The sequence below is a fragment of a genome, unplaced genomic scaffold, assembly GCF_019419815.1.
Source record: "Pyrus x bretschneideri cultivar Hongxiangsu unplaced genomic scaffold, Pyrus_bretschneideri_v1 Contig8, whole genome shotgun sequence".
NCBI lineage: Eukaryota > Viridiplantae > Streptophyta > Magnoliopsida > Rosales > Rosaceae > Pyrus > Pyrus x bretschneideri.
The window spans coordinates 2,117,134-2,139,930 of NW_025999820.1; positions in this window are offsets into that span (position 1 = coordinate 2,117,134).

Below are 22,797 nucleotides of genomic sequence, written 5' to 3' on the forward strand. Positions count from 1 at the left end.
TTAACACAAATAAGACTCAAAAACACTAAACTAGACTCTATAGACTTAAAACTAACTCAAAACATTCAAAACAGCAACAAACAATCAAAAAGACTCAATTCTAGACCTAACAAGTGATTTTGATGAAAATAAGACTTAACTTGACTCAAAAGACTAAAAGAAAACAGATTTTGACTCAAATAACAAGACTAAATGAAAGGAGGATTGTTTTTGACAAATTTAAAACTTAAAACAAAAACTTTGCGTAAAACACTTCGTAAAAATGAATTTGGGTGAATTAAATGGGTGAAAGGCTAGTTGAAGGGTCCTTCTCCACACATGATATATGCATACAAACCAATTTCCAGTTATTATTCCTTTAGACTATGAATGACAATGCCCCAAATTAACTATGAAAAGCATAAATTAACTTTTAGATTTTCCTTAACTCATTGAATTGGATGGAATACGCATCGCAACCAAATTATCTTTCTCAAGTTCTGTATATGAAACGCATAATAAAGATACATATCAAAAGTCATTAAGTTCTATGAAAATCATAAGCATTGACAAGGCATTCATCATTATGAAATGCATGAGACTCATACAAACAATTCATTTAACACGATTGCGACTATCAACCTCCACTACTTGTGAATATAAACAAATAACTATTACGTGAAACTCCCTTATATTCTAGCATCAAATTCATGCATGTAAATTAAGTGTCGACCCTTAACCAACATACATAAACAAGTTTTAATAACGCAGATAAGCAAATCACATTCAAGACTCAAGAAACAATAAGATGTAATCAATTCATATAAAACATATAATCATGGCTTCGAATTCACCCCTAACTAAAAAGAAATTAGTTCCACATGTTCATCATAATTGAAAACCAAGTTAAAATAAACATCGAACTAAAACTAAGGATAGAAAGAACCAAGAACGTCCCACTCCAATGGCATGCACGGCACTCCTTTGGATGGCAGATTGCATAAGTCCTCTTCTCCTCCTTCCTTGCTTGCGGTACTAGGGTGATGTGGTGTGAATTATGGCTGAATATATGAATGAATGAATGAGTGAATGGATGAATAAAACTTGCGGCAAAGGCTTGTATTTATAGGCTAGGTCTTGCACAATTTCTGAAGGAAAAGGATTACACAATCCAATGGGAAAAGGACGAGGGTTTTGGATCTTCTAGAAATTAGGAAACCAAAGAGAATATGGAGAGGGTGCGGCATACATTTAGGAGCAGATAAGGTCTTCTAGAAAGAATATTAGGGCAGATTTCTAGAAGAACAAAGGCTAAGGGGTGTGGCACCTTTATAGGAGAGGGATTACAACTCCCAATCCACCAAGGAATGGCATATATGCGGCACACAAGGGATAAGGTCTCTAGAATCTGAGTTATGTATTTAAATGTATAACTAATCCCTTCTAAATAGCTAGAATTAAGGCACAAACTGATTTGGATAAGATAAGATAGGATAATGCTAGATTTAGGAAATGATAAGATTGGATAATGTTCCTTATTTCTTACTCTTTCCTTATCTTCTTTGTAGTTGAACTTGTTTCTCCAGATTTGTAGCATGTTCCTAGCCTCTATTGACTTCAATTTCATCCATCCACCTTGCTCCATAGTTAAGCTATCCAATCCATGCCCAAAACTGCTCAAAATGGCTCCAAAATGCACTTTCTTGTCTACTTTGCCATTAGGACCTACAAATACACGAAAATAGCTTAAAACACTATAATAAGTAGTAATTAGCTTACTATATGCAAGGAAATAACATAGCTAAGTAGCATAAATATGCTCTTATCAAATTCCCCCACACTTAGCTTTTGCTAGTCCTCGAGCAAAACAAAACAAAACAACAAAACATAACCTAAATCTTCCAACAATTGCCTTAGGGATTTCCAATGCAACATGACATATTAAAGATCACCGCTCACATAGATTTTAGTTATCCCTAGCCTTGAGCATATACTTAACCATAGTCACCACTCACGAGCTCCCATTTAATCAATTAAAACATGATTTTGAATGTAGTAACATGCCTTAGAGAATTCCCTCAATTCCTCACTGGATACACTCTATTTTCACATAGATTTTCTGAGTACACTCCCTATACTAAGTGTATGTGAGAAGATTGATGTAAACATGTAGACTAATACTCACATATGTATAATCAAAGAAGGCACTTTCTGGAATTATTAATATGTATATGTATATGATCTCATGAATGGAATGCCACTACTTAGACGCGAGAACCAGTGATTCCAGAAAGTACATAGCTAAGTAGCATAAATATGCTCCTATCAATAACAAGAAATCAAACCCTAAGAAAAGAAAACAATTGAGAACCAGAAGAGGAGATAGCTGCCATGGCCTTGAGCCAGAAGAGGAATGCCAAAGTACCTTCTGTTATTTCTCCACTCCCTTGCCCTGCCCTGGAAGGAACAAATTTGATTGTAGTCGACTTCTTTTTCCGATGAATTTAAGCTAACGATCCAGCAAGGTTGACGTCTGTTTTATTTTTCTATTATAATGCTGCACAGAAATGAAGAACAAATATGTCAAAGAGTTAACAACAAACAGTTACTTCACCAAATAGAACTATGAGAGCAATAAAACCAATCCGCGTATGCGAAATAAACATGCACGCATCGTATTTAATTTGAGCTGTATGTTATCAAGGGGCAAAGGAATCTTACATATGGAGATCTCTAGAATCGACGGAGGCTTGGGGCGTGCGAAACTCATATTTTCATTAAGCTGCGGATTTTCTTGGAACACCTCCTCTTGTTTATTAGAGAAAACAAGGGAACTAGAAAAAGGAGAGGATCCTGCTTTCAACGTGCTGAGGGTCAAGATCTGTACAAGGTCATCCACATCCTGCTTATACACTAGACGACGGGCACATGCATGCGGCCATATGTCTGGGTTCCTGGACGTCAAAATTGCACAGATTCGATCGCATTGGTTCAAGGATCTAGAAAATAGAACGCACGGTATATATATGAACCAAGTGAAACAGCAGGCATCCAACCACATGGCTTTGTTTGTAAACTCGGCGCCAAAAATTCTCTTGGAAGCAACATTGGTGAGCAGTTCACAAACAAGGGCTGGATGAGTTTGCGCAAGACAAGTCTCCTCTGAGTCGGGCATTGTTTCATTAGTAGGACGATGTTCATGGACAGTGAAATAACCACATACAGCAATCCCAACCAGTTGCTATCATCGTACAGATTCGGAGGCAGTTGAATTCGCGCATGAGATCCGCTTCTATATAACTGTCCAAATCACTTGGGAATTTTAATTCCAGGGAAGCTGCATGTAAACTGAGTTGCAGGCCAGTCCTGTAGTATAATTTCCAACGTGAGATATGTAAGTGAATGTATGCATGACCGAAAGAGAGAGAAAAATATATATGCACATACATATACTGATATACATACATATATGCATTCATATCTTATATATAATATATATATATATATATATAGAGAGAGAGAGAGAGAGAGAGACCCGATTTCGAAAATCTTGTGAGGTCGCCTGATACTTTCTTGCCCATGCAGGACTCATAGTACTGTGCCTCCGAGTTCTTGGACTTGTTCTTCCCTCTGAATGTTGTGCTTTATTATCAATTTAATGAAATCTATCCATTGTTTAACCATCATTTCACTATAGTAATCAAAGAGGGCATTTGTTGAGCTGCGTAATATGCACCGGATGAATGCCTGCTCAAAGGCTTGTAAATCTTCCTGATACAACACACGTAACCCAGAGATCTGAACCTCAACACCGGTGGCATGTGTTCTAAACAAGGAGCTGACCGTTCTACCCCGTATGCACCATTCTGAAGAAATCATTGCCATCGGGCAGTAAAAAACCAAAAGTTGATGTTTAGCAAATGTATTTTCAAAGCGCATGCGCGGTTTTATCGCAAAATTTTGTGACGTTAATTCGAATGAAATATCGTAGTAACAGTCTTTTATATCCACTGCAAGTGACACACATAGCGCAAACCCCACCACTTCTTATTCTTGCCTAGATTCTTAGACACCTGAATTGACACCGATGACCCCTTTTGAGGATTGAACTGTTGAAGTGTAACCCTTCAGCTGAAGACTGGCGGCAAAGATCAATTTACATGCTTTATATTTCAGTTTGAATGTCAGCCATTGGATCATATTCCACATGGCTGCTCAATGATGTATTTAGCTTAAGTAATAGAATAAGACAAGTGGCATCATCTCATAGGATGATACCAATGAATGGTTGAGATTGTATTGTGTGTTGGAGAGTGAAGGATCTCCCTTCCTTCCACTATAACGGTAACAAATGTATGCGTGCACAGTGTGAGAAATTCAAGAAGCATATTCCATCATCTTCCTTTCAACCATTTCTGGTTTTAGCAGAGGTCCTCCATTGAAATACATATCAAAAACACACAAACACTAACATGGCCTTAGAGCCAGGTTTCATCGTCTAAACTGGGTGTGAAATATGCGAGTACGATTGAGCTACATCTTTGAGCTCAAATCGAATCTGGAAATTTACAAATCCAAGTCTAATATGGCTAGATCCGGCAATGTTGAGCTTAGAGCTCCAATTTTCAATGGAGAAAATTATGAGTTCTGGAGTATTCAAATGAAAACCATTCTGAAATCTCATGGTTTGTGGGAGTTGGTTGAAAATGGGTTTGAATCTTCAGATCTGAAGTCTAAGGACGCTGCGGTCGACGAGACGAAGAAGGAGACGTCAGGTGAAGTGTCATTCAGTGAGATCCTGATGAAGGATGCTCGTGCACTTGGGATGATTCAACCCGTAGTCTAGGACCATATCTTTCCCAGAATCGTGAATGAAGAGACATCCAAAAGAGCTTGGGATGTTCTAAAGGGTGAATTTAACAAGTAAGAAATGTAAAATTGCAAGGGTTACGTAGAGATTTTGAATATACTCGTATGAAGGATAGTGAATCATTATCTGTATATCTCTCTCGATTGTTTGATATCATTAATCAAATGAAAAGTTATGGAGAAGAATTATCTAGGGAGAGAATTGTGCAGAAATTATTGATTAGTCTTCCAAAAACATATGATGCAATATGTTCTATGATTGAGCACTCTAGAGATCTTGAAACTATTGAGGTTCAAGAGGTTATGGCTTCTCTAAAAGGATTTGAGTAGAGGCTTGATTTACATGCTGAGTCTTCTGCTGAGAAAGCATTTGCAAGTTTAACTATTGCAACTAAGGGTGCTAGAAGTGGTGGATTTTCTGGGAATCAGAGGTCTCAAGAGAATTGGAAGTCAAGGGAAAAAGGTTGGGATCATAAGCCAAACTTTGTTCAGAAGCAGAATAACACTCAAAGAAGTTGGGATCACAAATTATGCTCAGAAACAGAATAACATTCAAAGAAATTGGGATCATAGGCCTAATTATACTCAGAAACAAAACAATTCTTAAGGTAATTGCAAATGGTGTGATAGGTTACATTATGGGAAGTGTTGGTATGAAGGTAAACCAAAATGCACAAGCTGTGGGAAACCGGGTCATTCTGTAAAAGATTGTCATGAGAACAAGGGAATGCAGAAGGTTAATTATGCAAGGCAGATGGGAGAAACATGATCATTATTTTATGCCTGTAATGCAGTGACAGATGTGAAAGTAAATAACTTATGGTATATTGACAGTGGCTATAGCAATCACATGACAGGTGATGAGAGATTGTTGGTTAATGTTCAGAGAAATTTGACCTCTAAAGTAAAGATGGGCACTGGAGAAATAGATGCTTTCCTTGGACAATGATGCATGTAACTCAATGTGCTCTAAGAGCAAGTGTCACACACTGCTCTTAGTTATGGCATAAAAGATTGGGTCATTTGCATGAGAGAAGTCTCAAATTACTTGAAGAACAGAAGTTGGTACACAAATTGCCTAAGTTAGAGAAGTCCACAAATGTGTGTGAAGGGTGCATGTTAGGCAAATAACATAAAGACTCATTCCCTTCTAAATTGACTTGGAGAGCTAAGGATCCACTGGAGGTGGTTCACACAAATATTTGTGGTCCAATGCAAGTTTAATCTCATTCTGGAAACAAGTACTTCTTGTTGTTTACAGATGACTGCACAAGGATGTCATGGGTGTATTTTCTGAGAAATAAGTCTAATGCATTTGGATGTTTTAAGAAGTTTAAGCAATGACTGAGCTACAATGTGGATATAAGGTGAAATGTCTCAGAAGTGATAGAGGAGGAGAATTCCTTTCTGCAGCATTTACTGAATATTGCAGTGATTTAGGAATCCAGAGACAATTAACTATGGCTTACACTTCTCAACAAAATGGAGTGTCAGAGAGGAAGAATAGAACTGTGGTGGAAATGGTAAAGTCAATGCTGCATGAGAAGAGCCTTCCATACATGTTCTGGGCAGAAGCAATTAATACTGCAGTTTATTTGCTTAATAGATGTCCATCCAAATCTTTGAGAAAGACAACACCATTTGAGGCATATAGTGGAAGAAAACCTGAAATAGCTCATTTAAAGATATTTGGCTCACTTTGCTATGTCCACATACCTTCTAATCTTAGACACAAGTTAGAAGAAAATAGTCATAAATGTATCTTTGTTGGCTATGGTGCAAGTGAGAAGGGCTACAGATTGTTTGATCTAATTTCAAGAAAGATTGTCCTCTCAAGAGATGTCATATTTGATGAGAATGCTTCTTGGGATTGGAACTGCAATGCAAATACTGGAGTGACATTTCCAGTTATCAATGAAAATAAGGATGCTAATGAAATCTGTGAGATTGGTGAAAACTCTCATTCTGAGGAATATACTGTTTCTCAAAGTGAGAGTGTGTTTGATAGATCTTAAGCATATGATGATACACCTAAGCAATGGAGAAGTATAAATGAGATCATTGCTCAATGCAACATGTGCATTATTGAACCTAAAAATTATGATGATGCAACTAAGGATGAGTCATGGAGGAGTGCAATGAGAGCTGAATTAGATATGATAGAGAAGAACAACACATGGCAGCTTGTTGAGAGACCATATGATAAGCCTGTCATTGGTGTTAAATGGGTCTATAAGACCAAACTTAATTTGGATGGTACTGTGCAGAAGAACAAAGCTCGATTAGTGGCTAAAAGCTATTCACAAAAGCCTGGAATTGACTATAATGAAACCTTTGCCCCCTATGGCAAGGTTGGACACGATTAGAACCTTGATTGCTCTTGCTGCACAGAAGAAATGGAACTTGTATCAATTAGATATCAAGTCTGCATTTCTTAATGGAGTACTAAAAGAAGAAGTGTATGTTGAGCAACCTCAAGGTTTTGTGAAGGAAAGTGAAGAAACAAAGGGGTACAAGCTGAACAAGGCTCTATATGGTTTGAAACAGGCACCAAGGGCCTGGTATGATGAGATTAATGCATATTTCAATAGTGCAGGTTTGAGAAAAGTTCAAGTAAGGCAACCTTGTGTGTTAAGACAAGGAATGACTCAGGTATCATTATTGTTTCCTTATATGTAGATGACATTGTATATACTGGTAGCAGTCCACAAATGCTTGAAGAATTTAGAAATAACATGATGAAATGCTATGAGATGACTGATTTGGATTTATTACATCATTTTCTTGGAATGGGTGTGCTCCAAACTGAGAATAGTATTTTTATACACCAAAAGAAATATGCACAGAAGCTAATTGAGAAGTTTGGTCTGAAAGACTGCAAACCAGTTGCTACTCCACTTGCCATAAATGAGAAGTTGAACAAAATTGATGGAAGTGAAGCTGCAGATGAAGGAGAATATAGGCAGCTTGTTGGAAGTCTGCTATATTTTACTGCAACTAGACCTGATGTGATGTTTGCAACAAGTCTATTGGCACGATTCATGCACAATCCTACCAAGAAACATATGGGAACAGCCAAAAGGGTACTGAGGTACATCTAGGGAACAATTGACTTTGGAATTATTTTTGACAGGGGTAAAGCAACTACTCTAATTGGTTAATGTGACAGTAACTGGGATGGAAGTGAGGATGATATGAGAAGCACTTCAGGGTATGCATTTACACTAGGGTCTGGTATGTTCTCATGGGCTTCAATCAAACAAAACACTGTGGCATTGTCTACTGCAGAAACAGAATATGTTAGTGCTGCAGAAGCTACATCACAAGCAAAGTGGCTGAGATTTGTTCTAGAAGATTTTGGAGAAGAACAAGTGTGGAGGGAACTCAGATCATGTGTGATAACACATCAGCCATTGCTATGGCAAAAAATCTAGTCTTTCATCAAAAGACAAGACACATCAATAGGAAGTTTCACTTCATCCGAGAAGCAATTCAAGCCAAAGAAATTGAGTTGGTGTACTGCAGGACAGAGGAGCAAATTCCTGATATTCTTACTAAGGCCTTGCCTAAAGATCAATTTGTGTATCTAAGGGAGCTACTTAGAGTTAAATCAGCTAAAGGGTTAGAAGGGAGTGTTGGAGTGTAACCCTTTAGCTGACGACTGGCGGCAATAATCATTTTACATGCTTTATATTTCAGTTTGAATGTCAGCCATTGGATCATAGTCCACATGGCTTCTCAATGATGTATTTAGCTTAAGTAATAGAATAAGACAAGTGGCATCATCTCATAGGATGATACCAATGAATTGTTGAGATTGCATTGTGTGTTGGAGAGTAAATGATCTCCCTTCCTTCCATGTATAACGGTAACAAATGTATGCATGCACAGTGTGAGAAATTCAAGAAGCATATTCCATCATTTTCCTCTCAACCATTTCTGGTTTTAGCAGAGGTCCTCCATTAAAATACATATCAAAAACACACAAACACTAACATGAACCATGCTGGCTTCCACTTACAGCAAAATTATAGGGTTTACATATAGAGATTTGTCCCTGCAAAATGTAGAGAGAGATAACTGATCATGTGTTTCCAAAGAGAGACATGAGAGAGAGAGTGAGTGAGTGAGACCTTAAGGTATCTTGGAAGAAGTGATTCAATGTTGCTTCTCGCTAGAGTTACAGAGCCTTCTTCAAACTCTGGGATTGATTTCTCCATGTCCTTGCAATCAAATTTAAACGTGAAGTAGTAGGTCACATTAATGAGGAAGAAGTTTTATTTAGCAAGAAGTGTATGTGGTTTTTTAAAATTTAAACTCCACCATCTCAAAATGTTATCAACTATAGCAATCCATTCAAATTTGAACGTAGCTTTATCAACTTCATGTAGCTTAATGCAGTCATCATAAGGGATTATTTGGTACTTGTGGACATCGTAGCACGACAATAGTGCATCAATATACTGCTTAACATCTTGTTCGTATGGTAGACGAATCCCAAATTCCTGGACCACCATGAAAGGGTGGTTGGTTTCAAATGAAGCCACCAACGCACTTGATTCATTTAAACATGGTGGAAAATGACTACTTGGCTAATAAAAAACACAAAGTAGATGAGATTCTGATCCAACGAAGTTGCATTGCTTCCCGCGAAAGAAATATGGTCACAGTCTGAACTCATTGGTTCTCAAGTTGCATTTATATAAGTAATTAAAAGCTTCTAAGTCTGATTCTATGTATGACACAACACAATCATGTTCCTTCATTGTGAAAACAGCAGCAACCCTCATCCACGTCTTGTCCCCTTTTAGATCTGGAGGTATAGGGATTTCTATGGAATCCCTGGAGATAACTGCATTGTCGAACCACTCTAGAATTTTACATCCGGCACCAACAATCGAATGGAAAGTTGATTGATAAATCCACCCCTGTAATGTAAAACAGAAATGTACATATGATAAGTAGTTGTGAAAGAAACAAATTATGCTATGCAGTGTGCATATTTGTTTGTGTGTGTGTGTATGTGTGTGTGTGAGAGAGAGAGAGAGAGAGATACTTCAAGTTCTTTTAGAAGCCTTTCAACTGGCTCTGAATACTCATAAATGTATAGTTCACATTGATGTTGAGACTGTATACTAGAACCAGTCATTGGGTGGGAAGAAATAGTGTACGTTCTTGTGACATTATCTGTATTCATGGATGAAATGAGGGAATTGATTGTAGTCGTTCCTGAGCATTATGAAGATATTACATGGAACTGATTCGGTAAGTCCATCAGCGAAGTGCAATCTTTGCCATTCACCTGTAGAAGACTATATTGAAACTTCTTAGGCAGCGATTGAAACCTATGACAATTACTCACGTCAAGTTCCTAACAATTTCAAGGAGACTAAGCTACCAATATCATTGGGAGGTCCTTCCTCCATCAATGCAATCACTTAAGTCTAGATTTGTCAAACAAGTTAAAGCTGAGAGTGATGTAGGAAACAATAGACTGAATGGAGGACAAGCATTTCTACCCCACCACCAACAATTAAAGAGCGATTGCCATGGTTTGGAAGGTAGATCTTTACATCCTTGGAAAAATATATATATTTTAGATTCTTCATACCCACAATGAATGACGATTCTCTTATAGCAGTTCCACTTAAATCAAGCTCCTCCAAGCACTGTGCAGAGTTTAGATTCTCTGGTACAACATCAAGTTCAGAGCAACCTGTTAAAATGAGGCTCTTTAAAGACGTCAAACATTCCATGGTATTCGGAAGAAACATAAGGTTTCTGCAGTCCCCCAAATTCAACAAAGTAAGACCACCCAAATGTTGAATTGATGGAGGTAATTCCTCTATAGCAGTCCCGTCCAAATAAAGCTTAAGCAGACTATTCCTATTTCCTTCAACTTCAGGAACTTCCTGAGTTTTGAACAAGCAGAGAGACTTAAAATTTGAAGAGATTCCAGATTAAGGGACGGTGGAAGGCTCTCAACAAATTTGCAGTTTCTCATATCCAGCAGCACAAGTTTGTTAAGAACTCAGAGGGATGGGTGAACCTCAACCAATCTTATACAACCTTGAAGCACCAACTTCTCAAGATTTGGCACCTTAGTGAAGTCCGGCATCTTGGTCAAGTAATGAGAATCACTCATATCAATGAGTGTTAGCCTGCTCCACCGTTGGTCATTTGAAAAATAATCACATTATTCATGAGAATCACTCATATCAAGATTGGCACACAAATACATAATTTACATTATTTATAAGGCTCCTAAACACTAAAGTATATACAGACCACAAAGTCTTTAGGGAGTTTATCAAAATCTAATTACATATACTCAACAGTTACATGCACAAGATTAATCATTAGCATACCTTTGCCCCCTTCCATATTTGTTTGATACGGCTCGAATGCATCCTTAGTCAACAAGTTTATCTGATTCATAATTTGACGACAAAGTATTTAAAGGACATGAATCCAATTCCAAAAGTGCTAACTCATTTGAAAGATAATTGATGTTTCCAAAAAAGGTCCCATTCCGAATTTTGAGCAATCTCAGCCTTTCTATCTTTAGAAAAGGATCCTTAACATTCAAGTTAACCTCCTCTTCTTTTGGCAAATTCAGCAATATACTTTGGACAGCAGCAGTTCCCTAATACGAAGGAAGAAAGAATTAGCTGTAGCACAAGTTATAAGACTATACAAAGACTATAAATTAATTAGCTTTAACAATATTTAATCAGTATTTCTACTAATTTCTTACCATATTATTTTCAATAACATGAGTAATTTCATTGGGAAGCCACAGCCTGCTACGGTTACCCACCTCTTTAAGACTCTCCTGACGAACAATTTCCCGACCCATTTGGGCCATTTCTTGTATCATATCATGCATCGACAATTTTCTTCCAACTGGAGTTAGAAGACATTTTTCCATGAGAACTTTTATATCAATGACTGGATGGTAGCCATAGCTACTTTCCAGTATTCTTGTTATACAATGCTTGTCCTCCCCTTTAAAGAAACATGCAATGTCCAAAAGTACTTTCTTTTCTATTTACTGTAATCCATCGTAACTTACTTTAAGCACATCGATAATTTTTCTTTCAAGGTTTTCTTTTAGTCCATCTAATGCACTTGACCATTCTTCTTTGCTTCTGCGGAAAAGGGTAATGGAAAGCCATTAGCATATAGTACAAAGTTCTTAGATAGCTCAAGAAAATCCTTTCCAACCTAGTCTCCCTTAAAGGATTTCTAAATAAAGAGCAAAAGAGCTTCATCATCAGTCAATTCCTTAACTTGATAGTTTTCATCCACTTCATGTTCAATTAGCAAACGTTCATCCCTTGATATCATTATGATTTTTCTCCCCAAACCAAACCATGTGACCACAGAGAGCATTCAGTTGTTTTACAAGAACCACGTCATCAAGAATGATAAGAGCCTTTTTAGTATGTAGCCTCTAGCTTAATATCCGGACTCCCATCTCCAGATCCTTAATGTTTACATCACTTTCCAACAAGATATCTGAAATTAGTTTCTTTTGTAATTCGGCTATACCTTGCTTTTCAGTTGCTTCTCTAACATTGGCAAGAAAGCTGTAAGCTTTGAAGTGTTTTTATCCTTTCAGTAACTACTTGTGCAAGCATTGTCTTACCCATGCCTCCCATACCCCAAATCCTATGATGTGTACTTCATTTGAGCCTATCTGTAAGCACGACAACATTTCTTTTATGCGAGAATCCATCCTTACTAAATCTGGAATTACACTTGGGAGAGATTGATTTAATTCACTGAAAATCCTTCCAACAATTGTTTGAATAAGTTTTGATTCATATCTGCAAAGGATAACAACTAATAATAAGAATACACCATCTCATAATAAATTAGTCAGAAGACTCAGCACTTTGCTGTCCTTTTTTTTAGGATCTTCGTGAGGAATACACAAGTGGACTGTAGGTTTTAGAGTAACATTACAAATTGCCGGGGTGTTCATACTAATTTATTAAATTGTAGTGAATAAAAGAAAGTATTACTACGATTTAGTGGTATTCCTCTTCATTTGTAAGTGAGAGGTGTTAAACTTATTATGCAACCATAAGCCATCAACATAGTCAACGTAGTGATAGGATTACATCCACAAACAACCTCAGTCATAACCCTATATGCAATTTGCAGAACCCACTTACCTAACGATGTCGCCATTGAATGAACAAGTGAATAAAAGAAAGTATTACTACGATTTAGTGGTATTCCTCTTCATTTGTAAGTGAGAGGTGTTAAACTTATTATGCAACCATAAGCCATCAACATAGTCAACGTAGTGATAGGATTACATCCACAAACAACCTCAGTCATAACCCTATATGCAATTTGCAGAACCCACTTACCTAACGATGTCGCCATTAAATGAACAAGTGAATCAGTCTTCTACTTACAGCACACAGTGATAACCTTTACTAGTTAATAAGGTTTAGTTTACGAGAGTCTTATTGTATGGAAGCAGGGACTTCTTCAATATGTATATATACCAAATTATCTTATTAGAGTTCCACTAATACCGGCCTATTATCAGTAGTGGTGATAAACTCTATCCTCATAACAACTTAAAGTCCCACCGTGATTCTTATCTATTAGTAAATACTTGATAAGTACTCCCGTTAGATTGGCTACACTATAATTAAACTCCACAACTCCTATTATGTCAAGGATTTCAGATTCCTTCAACCACACAACTCGCATAATGAGTTTACGTGTAGTTTAAGAAACCTAGTTGTTATCTCTTTGTCATCCACACGTGGTCTAACATTCTCCCACTTGAATGTCAATGATATTCCTCAATACAACAGAAATCATGATGATCATTGAGTTTACAAAACTTGCTGCCATTCTAATTAGTAACCTGTCACTCCAAGAAAAATGCAGAACCATAGAAATCCTAAGTACAAATAACCTGTACTTGATATTCTATAATTACATACACATTTATCATGAAACACTATGTTACTACCAAAATCACGACATTGAGATCCAACAAACAATATGCTGATTCCTCAAAAACAAACTGAAAAATACTTTTAGTACCAAAACTGTTTGCATAGATTATCAAAACAATAATAATTCATAGCATTTTTCTGCAACTAGCTACTAACAGCAAAAGAAACAACCAAAATAAAAAAAAGTTCAACTCAGTCTTTAGAGTGTTTACTCCCACTCATTAACTGAGTCAAAGGACTCTCTTACTCCCATGTTGAAAACATGCCTCTTGAAGACTCCCACTGGTAAGGCATTTGTCATTGGATCCTTTACCATCAATCTCGTGTGATATACTCAACATCAATAGTTCCCTTCCTTACTTCATCTTTCATTTTCAGAAACTTTATGTCCATTAACCTGCTCGCATAAGACCTCTTGTTATTCTTCGAAAAGAAAACTGTAGCTTTATTATCACAATAAAGTTTGAGAGGCCTTTCAATGTTGTCAATAATCACCAGTCATTTCATCATATTTTTAAGCCAAATGACTTGTTGAGTTGCTGCATAACACCCCATGTATTCAGCCTCCATCGTAGAAGATGCAATACTCTTTTTCTTTGAACTCTTCCACGAAACTGCCCCATTAGCTAGCAGGAAGATACAACCGTTAGTTAACCTTCTATCATCTATACATCCTGCAAAGTCAGAGTCAGAGAATGCCACCAACTCAAGTTTGTCCACATGACTATATGTCAACATAAAATCCCTGGTTCTTTTAAGATACTTTAAGACCTTTTTGGCTACAACCCAATGAGATACACCAAGATTTGATTGAAACCTGCCTAATACACTCACTGCAAAGGCCAAATCCGGTCTTGTACATACTTGTGCATACATCAAGCTCCCTACTAGAGACGCATACGGCTTGTCTTTCATTCCTTCTTTCTCCAAATCATTCTTGGGACACTGCTCATAAGTCAACTTGTCTCATTTTCCAATAGGTAACTCTCCATTTAAATATTTGTCCATGTTGAATCTTTTAGTCACCCTATCAATATATTGTTTTTGTGAAAGACCAAGGGATTTCTTGGCACAATCCCTAATGATTTCTATCCCCAACACAAACTGAGCCTCTCCTAAGTCTTTCATATAGAAGTTCTGAGCTAATATGCCCTTGGTCGACTGTAACAAAAAAATATCCGAGTTTGCCATTAATATGTCATCTACATACAATACCAAGAATATTACCTTGGTACCACAGACTTTAAAGTACACACACTCATCTAGTTTATTTTCTTGGAAACCTGACTTCTCCATCACACTATCAAACTTTTTGTTCCATTGTCTCGAAGCCTGTTTCAGCCCACAAATCAATTTGTTCAGCTTACAAACCATTAATTCTTTCCCCTTATCAACAAATCCTGGTGGTTGGCTCATGTATATGTCCTCTTTAAGATCCCCATTAAGAAAAGCGGTTTTAACGTCCATCTGATGAAGCTCTAAATCAAAATGAGCTGTGAGGGCTAGTTTTATTCTCATGGAGTCTTTGGTTGAGACAGGAGAAAATGTCTCGTTGTAATCAACTTCTTCTCTCTGTGTAAAGCCTTTTGCCACTAGTCTCGCTTTATGTTTGTCAACATTACCCTCTGAGTCTTTCTTTGTTTTAAAGACCCATTTGCAACCTACGAGTTTGTGAATCCTTATCAGTTTTGGTACTAAGGTCCACACTCTATTCTTTTCCATAGACTGTAATTCTTTATGTATGGCTTCATTCCATAGCTTTGATCTTGTACTTGAGATTGCTTGATGATAGGATGTAGGATCATCATCATCCTCTACATTATATTCTGCCTCATTAAGATATACAAAATCTGGTAACATAACAGCCTTGAGAACTCGTTGTGACTTTCTGACCGGTGCCTGAATCGGTGCAGCAGCTATGCCGTGTATGTGATTATCAATATTATTATCTTCTACGTCTACAGTATTAGGACCTTGCTCTTCATCATGGGGAATTTGGTGATCATTCATCATTCCATGTACTTGCTGCTCAGGGAGACTATGAGGTGTAGGAAATATTTGTGGCTCGAAAAGAATGCACACGGCAATTGCTTGCTGCTTAAGCAACTCGCCCTCTTGTGGCAGTTCTTCAAAATCTGATAATATTGAATGTGAAGGGTTGTCACCATCTCTATCCAAATGCTCGAGAAACTTAGCAATATGTGTCTCCATAATTCTGGAATGACTGTTAGGGCAGTAAACCTTAAACCCTTTTGATTTTTCAGAGTATCCAATAAACATACAACTTGTAGTTCTTGGATCAAGCTTCTTCTCCACTGGATTGTAGAATCTCGCCTCGGCTTTACATCCCTAAACATGGAAATGGGTGAAACTCGGTTTTCTTCTAGTCCATGCTTCAAATGGCACCAAGTTAACTGACTTGCTCGGCACTCGGTTCAAGATATATGTTGCGGTTTTCAATGCCTCTCCCCAGAGAAAAATAGGAAGATATGAGTGTGCAAACATAGACCTTATCATATCTTTGAGAGTATGATTTCTTCTTTTTGCCACCCCATTCTGTTGAGGGGTCCCTGGAGTGGTATATTGTGCTACGATGCCATTTTGTTCAAGATAAGTTGCAAAAGGCCCCTTGTGTTGTCCAACCTCAGTGTACCTGCCAAAGTACTCACCACCTCTATCGGATCTCACAATTTTAATTTGTTTTTCAAGTTGTTTTTTGACCTCTAAATGAAAAGATTTAAAACACTCCAAAGCTTCAGATTTTTCCAAGATGAGATAAACATATGCATAACGTGAAAAATCATCAATAAAGGATATGAAATAAGATTTTCCACAAAAGGTTTTGTTTGGAAAAGGTCCACATATGTCAGTATGTATGATTTCTAGCAGGGATTTACTACGATTTGATCCTAATTTTCTAGTGTTGGTGAGTTTTCCTTTAAAACAATCGACACATTCTTTGAAATCACTAAAATCATGTTGTGGCAACATGTTTTGTTTTGACAAGGTGATGCTCCTTTCTTTAGATATATGTCCTAACCTTTTATGCCAAAGCATTGAGGATTTTTCAGAAGTGGACAATAATTTTGAACCAACAGCTTGAACACTAAAGCATTCATTTTTATATGAACAGTCTAGTTGCCACATATCGATTTCAAGATAGGCTTTCCCAAGCAATTTATTAATATCATTCAAATGGTAAAACTTTACACAATGATTGTCACCAACAAAAAAATAAAACCTGACTTAACTAGCTTAGATGCAGAAATCAAATTCCTTCTCATGGAAGGTACATAAAGAACTGGACTCAATTCTAAAACAAAACCAGATGAAATGACTAATTCGACTCTCCCTATGGATTCAACAGCAACTTTGCTCCCATTTCCTACATAGACATTGTAGACTTCATTGTTTATCTCCCTTGTTTTTGAGAATCCCTGCAAGGAATTGGTTATATGAATGGAGCACCCAGTGTCAAACCACCAACTTTGAGGGGGAATAAAAACTAAATTTGACTCAACACATACAAAAACATTTATGATTTTACCTTTAGTGACAAGCCAATTTTTGAATCCAGTGCAATTCTTTCTTAAGTGACCTGTCTCTTTGCAAAATTAACATTCTTTTTCTTTCTCAATCTCGGCATTAACAGGCTTAATTTTGTGAGATCCTTTAAAGGGATTAGCACTTTTAAATGAAGAAAAGTTTTCTTTCTTCTTCTTTTTACCAGCAGGTATGGTTGAACCGAAAGTGGAGTCTCTTTTGCGTTTTTCAGCCTGCACAAAATTCACATCCACAGCCTTGTCCTTTTTGAGCCAATCCTCTTCTTGAGCACACATTAAAATCAGTTCATCGATACCCCATTTTTCCTTTTGAGTGTTGTATGAGACTTTGAGCTGCCCATATTTTAGGAGGTAAGGAATTTAAAGCCATGTGGACTAAAAATTGGTCAGTCATAGGTACCTCAAGATCCTTCAATTTCTGGGCAAGATCGAACATCTTCAATATGTGCTCTCTGACACTTCCCACACCATTGTACTTCATTGATGTTATTTGTGTAAGGAATGTCCCAGTTTTTTCCTTTTCTGACTCCTTGAGCTTCTCCCCTACTGCAGCCAAGAATTCCTTTGCATTGTCAGTCTTAGGAATTCCCCCTTTGACTGACTGAGCCATTGCTTTCTTCATGATCATCATGGACATTCGATTCGCCCTCTCCCATTTTTCAAACTTTATCTTTTCATCTACAGTACTTTCGACAGTGATGGCTTCAGGCTTTTCTTCCCTTAGTGCTAGATCAAGATCCATGAGACCGAGCACAATCTCGACATCCTCCTTCCATTTCTTAAAGTTGGAACCAGTCAAAGTCTCTATATTATTGAAGTTGAGACATGTCATGTGAGGTGCTGAAGAAGATCATGAAAACAATATTATTTAGTAGCTAGTTAATCAAACATGGAAAACTATTGTTACAATATTTCCCAATGCAAAGTCATATAAACATGGTATCATCTTTAGACAGAAACCATTTATATTATGTTTGTATAACTGAGTCATTAAACACAAGGGCAATTTGCACAACTTCAACACTTTCGAGCAGATGAAGAGTGCAATCTTGTCAGTTTAATGACTCATTATACATTGATTTACTTGTTTTACTTGAATAAATAAACACTTTTGAGCAGATTATTATTCACTTAATACAAATAAACCACATATCCATTTAGTTGATCAACAAGCCAAAAACAACAATCCAAACACTTTTGAGCATATTAGATATCGTAATCCTTGTTTATAATTCATATCATGTTTGTCAGTTCAGTATTGACAAGCATATCATTGTCCTCATCTGCATGAAAATAGATTACCTACAAAACATAGCAAACAACAATTCGAGAAAAACCATGTAGCCTATCATCATATTTTAATTGATAGTTAAGTCACAAATTGATAACTCAAGAACATATGGAGGAAGTGATATTATTCCAGGATCATACATGGTTTTGTATTTATCAAAACTATATCATAATCTTTAATGAAAGTGAAGAACCCTAGCCACGTTGAGTGGCTCTGATACCACATGTTAAACTTATTATGCAACCACAAGCCATCAACATGGTCAACATAGTGATAGGATTACATCCACAAACAACCTCAGTCATAACCCTATATGTAATCTGCAGAACTGACTTACCTGATGATGTCGCCATTGAATGAACAAGTGAATCAGTCTTCTACTTCCAGCACACAGTGATGACCTTTACTAGTTAATAGGGTTTAGTGTACGAGAGTCTTATTGTGTGGAAGCAGGGACTTCTTCAATATGTATATATACCAAATTATCTTATCAGAGTTTCACTAATACCGGCCAATTATCAGTAGTGGTGATAAACTCTATCCTCATAACAACTTAAAGTCCCACCGTGATTCTTATCTCTTAGTAAATACTTGATAAGTACTCCCGTTAGATCGGTTGCACTATAATTAAACTCCACAACTCCTATTATATCAAGGATCTCAGATTCCTTCAACCACACAATTTGCATAATGAGTTTACGTGTAGTTCAAGAAACCTAGTTGTTATCTCATTGTCATTCACATGTGGTCTAACAAGAGGATATTCAATTCTTGCCAAAAGTGAATTTGAATCACATTATTGCTAGCCCATTGTGAGGCGACACTCTTCCACCACTTAGTGTAGATAATATGGTTTGTTAAAAAAAATAATCAAATAGCAAGTCAGATGTTCTTTTACTCTAAACTATTATAATCCATAGGGAGGGGAATTCAAACTTGAAGCAAAAGGGTAGACACATTGTCCTAGTCACCGCCTAACCCAAATTTTCAATATCAAATCATATGTTCACATACCACTTTCACGTATGCGTTGTAATAGTTTACTTTGGATGATGTTCATAGGAATTTACAGATCGAAAAGCGGATGTACACGGATATTCCGAATTGGATTACTTACAGTTTTTGACCCTCCCATTAACCATGTTAATTGTAATACCCTGTATTTTAAAAAAAAAAAGAGTACATATATGTGTACAAGAACCTATACTTTTGATATGTAAACTAGTCTCAACGTAAGTTCATTTTGCTACAAAATTATTTCAAAAACTAGCTAATATTATTTCATGTTCATATGTAATTAGAGATATTTTTAGTTTGAATTGGAGAAGGGAATTATGATGAGTCTGGCTCGATTTTTCTCACAAAGGGCCGAGAGTTTGAGGTGGAACTAACAGAGTAGTTTTGTCTTGATTTATTTTCTCTCAAAGATGAGGTGGAAAGTTTGTAATCATTAGGAGTTTGCCTTGAATATAAAATAATGAACTTTGTATGCGTCAAGCATTGGGAGAAGGGTTTGAGTATACAACCGGTTGGTTATAAATAATGAAATCTTGTATATGTCAAACGTTAGGAGAATGGCTTGAATATACAATTATGTATCGGGGGGAAGTGCCTATATAATAAAGTGAAAACTAAGAAATTGGGCTTAAGGGATGAACAGGGGTTAACTCATATTCTAAGGTATTCGGAACCAAGCGGTATAAGTATGGTATGAGACATGTAGACTTGAATGCCTTAGGAATGTGTTAGTGGGATTAGAAGAGAGAGTAAGTACATTCATCCATCTTATTTGCATATATTAGAAGGAATGTGATCTTGTACCGAAAAAAAATATCTAGTTTTGAGTGTAATGTTTAATTTTTAAAGTAATCCATTGTCATTTCTCAAAATAAAAAGTAATTCAACGTCATCCCTAGCAGCTGAGTTATGGGTTCTTAAGGGTAAGCTTAGGGCATGGAATTGGTCTTCTTTTGGATATGTCAACTCTGTCGTGGATAGTTTTTTTGCATGATTTGGAAGTTATACAGGGGGAAATTGCTTCTCTTGGTCCCTCTAATGATACATTTGCACGCTTGTACATGAGGCTCTTAGGTTACAAGAAATGTTTTTGAAGGATAAATCACGAGCTCGCGGGTTATCTTTAGGGGATAGAATACTAAATCTAAATTTTTTCACTCCATGATGGAATTCAAAAAGCTTCATCAATCCTTGGCATCAGTTCGTGTTGGTTCCCAAATATTGGATGATCCGTCTTCGTACAAAATGACATTGTGATACACTACAAGACTTTGTTCTTCCCGGACGACGATACAGTGAATACTAGGCTAGTTGAAAGAGTAATTCCTACAGCAGTTAAAATTTTGGATCCTTTTAGTTCTTCGGGTCCTGATGGTTTCAATGCCTATTTCTATGTTACATGCTGGAGCATAGTTGGTCCAGATGTAGTTTTGCCTATTCAGAGTTTTTTCATTGATGGGAAAATTCCTCTTCATTATAATTCTAACTAGGTTATTCTTATTCCTAAGGTTCCACGTGCAGACTCAGTTTATCAACTCTGTCCTATTGCTCTGGCTAATTTTGTCTTCAAAATCACCACTCGTATTCTTACCTATAGATTGGGCCTGGTTGCCTCCAGGATTGTATCCTCTCAACAACATGCTTTTCTTAAAGGTCGTACCATCTCTGATGCCACTATTCTCACTTTCGGAGTGCATGAATTTTCTTGATAAGCGATGTGTGGGAGGTATTGTTGCAATCAAATTAGATATTCAAAAAGGCTTTTGACACTTTGGGATGGCCTTTTTTGTAACGTGTTCTGAAATCTTTTGGTTTCTCCCATATGTTTGTTAATTGGGTGGAGGAAATTTTACGATCAGCTTATCTGTCTTTCTTAGTTAATGGGCAAGTTTCTGGTTTTTTTTTCCTGTTCTAGAGGTGTTCGTCAGGGCAATCCTTTGTCTCCTCTGTTATTTTGCTTGGCGGAGGAGGTTTTGAGCCGTGACTTATCGATGTTAATCTCCTCTGGTGGTTCTAATGCATCCCCATTGGGGTTTATGTGCCCCTTCTCATGTCTTATTTGCTGATGATATTATGATATTTTTGTGAGGCATCCGTGCTAATCTTGGACACCTTGTAAGATTCATTATGGAATATGGGCTTAACTAAGGTCAAGCAGTCAACAAGTCAAAATCTTTGGTTTTCTAGGTTAAATATGCGCAACCAAGCATGGATCTATCAGGAACCTTTTTGGTATTGGAGTGGGTTCTTTTCCATTCAAATACTTGGGTGTTCCCATCTTCCAAGGTCGTTCCATGCGGAGTTACTTTCAGGATATTGCGGATAAAGTAAAATGTAAACTCTCTGAAAAGGTCTTATGCTTTCTCAAGCAGGTCGCCTACAACTTATCCCGTCTATCATCCTAAGCATTTTAATTTATAGTTTTCAAGTGTACGTTTGGCCTCGTCTTCTTTTAAATCAAGTTCAATGTTGGATAAGGAATTTTTTTTGGTCAGGTGATCCGGACTCTCATGGTACTCTTTTAATTTCTTGGCAAGTTTGTTTAGTCGACCAAAGCATCTTGGTTGCTTAGAGTTAAAGGATTGGGCGGTTCTAAATCTCTTATTACTTTTAAAGCGTTGTTGGGATATTGTGGATTCCCACTCTAGTGGCTATCTTCATGCATGCTCGTTTCTTGCATAGAGGTTCGGTTCCTCTTTCCGTTTATAAAAAATCATCGGTGTGGCTGAGTTTTAAAAACATTCGACTTCGATTGTAAGCGATGGTTCTCTAGTTTCATTTTGGTTTGATAATTGGTTGGGCAGTCTTTTGATTTCCTATCTTGACATCCGTGATACTCTTGCTCATACGGTCAGAGCCCTAGTGAGAGATTTTATATGTGGTTCTCATTGGGAATCGTCGCCGGATTTCATCAATCTTTTTTCTGAAGTTGCTGCTTTAATTACAGTTATTCCCTTCCGTTTCAGAAATCTTCCGACTCTTTATGTTGGTCTAGATCTCTCTCTGGTATTCTTATAGCTAAAGAGGCTTATTTTCACTTGCTTAACTTTGATATCCAAGCCCTGGGGGAAAATCGTTTGGTCTCATT